Source organism: Gavialis gangeticus, unplaced genomic scaffold (assembly GCF_001723915.1).
Source record: "Gavialis gangeticus isolate Ggan-Ray unplaced genomic scaffold, GavGan_comp1, whole genome shotgun sequence".
NCBI classification, from domain to species: domain Eukaryota; kingdom Metazoa; phylum Chordata; order Crocodylia; family Gavialidae; genus Gavialis; species Gavialis gangeticus.
In genome coordinates, this window is record NW_017729030.1 from 27,783,435 (window position 1) to 27,784,804 (window position 1,370).

The window sequence follows — 1,370 nt, forward strand, 5'->3', positions numbered from 1 at the left end:
CCCCTCCCTGCCTCTGGAGAGGCAGGTAACTGCATGGTGTGTGCATGACATGGGGGTTAAAGGACCCTAAAGAGCCGTTTCAATTTAGGGCCCACATTTCTTCTACACATGCCCTTCAACTCACTCCTCTTTTTACAATCCACCTTCACAACTAGCAGTACTTCTCACTTATCCCTTCACATCTTCTCTGAAATATTCTCTTGCTCTCAACCAGCAGTTTAACAGTGGATCACTGACCGAGACCAAGACTATTTTTTACCAACAGTAGCCTTCATTGATATTTCCTTTCTATCTTAAGACACCTCCAAACTTTCTAATTTATTTTTTGGAGGTGTCTGCCTCTCTCCATCATCTGTGTAGAGTACCTATATGCCTAAGCCAGAACAGTTCTTTGGAGATGCTGAAGCAGTCCTAGGTACCAACCCAGTCTCACTGAATTGTCCTTCTGAGGAAAGGTATCTAATACTTAGATGATCCTAGACCTGGCTTCTAGACCTTGCTCACCCATTGAAAACCCATATCTCTTACTCTCCAGAAGGATGTCTTAACTAACAGCCTGTGGGATAGAACAAGTGAAGTCACCCCTGCTGTGGAACCTGGGTCATGGTGTGGCTGAAAATGTATATCATTGGGCTAGAAAGAGAGCAAGCAGGAGTGACCATGCATCTGTAATCTACTAGATAAATGTTCATTCCCTAACAAGAAATTCCCTAAGCTCTGGTCCCTGTTGATAGTGTTACTTGTTTCTAACAAATGACCACTTCAGGTAAAACTCATAAAAGCCCTGGGAAGCAGAGACTGGAATTCAGGACTTCTGTCTTCTAAGGGTATGCAATGATCACTAGGACACCGAAGCATGCTGTTTCACACCCCTAGAACTTTTTATGCATTTTGAATTAAAGTGCTGTTGCTTAAAAAAAACTACTGAAATAAATCTGTCAGGAGGGACCAGATGCAAAGGAATACCAGCTTGCATAACCAATTTGATAGTGTAGTGGTAAAAGGGTACACTTTCAGAAATGAGTCTCTCTGGAAAAGTGGGAACTGTCCCTGGAACAATCATGGAGCAGATCCTCAAGAAATCCACTTTTAAGCACTTGGAGGAAAAGAAGGTGATGAAGAATGGTCAGCATGGATTCACCAAGGGAAAGTCACACCTGACCAACCTGATAGCCTTCCATGAGATGACTGGCTTTCTGGATGTAGGGAGATCAGTGGACCAGTGGAGACTTGACTTTAGTAACGCTTTTGATATGGTCTCCCAGACATTCTTGCAGGCAAGCTAAGAAAGTATGGCTTATATGAATGGATGCTAAGGTGGTTAGAAAACTGGCTCAGTCATTGGGATCAGAGGGTAGTAGTCAATGGCT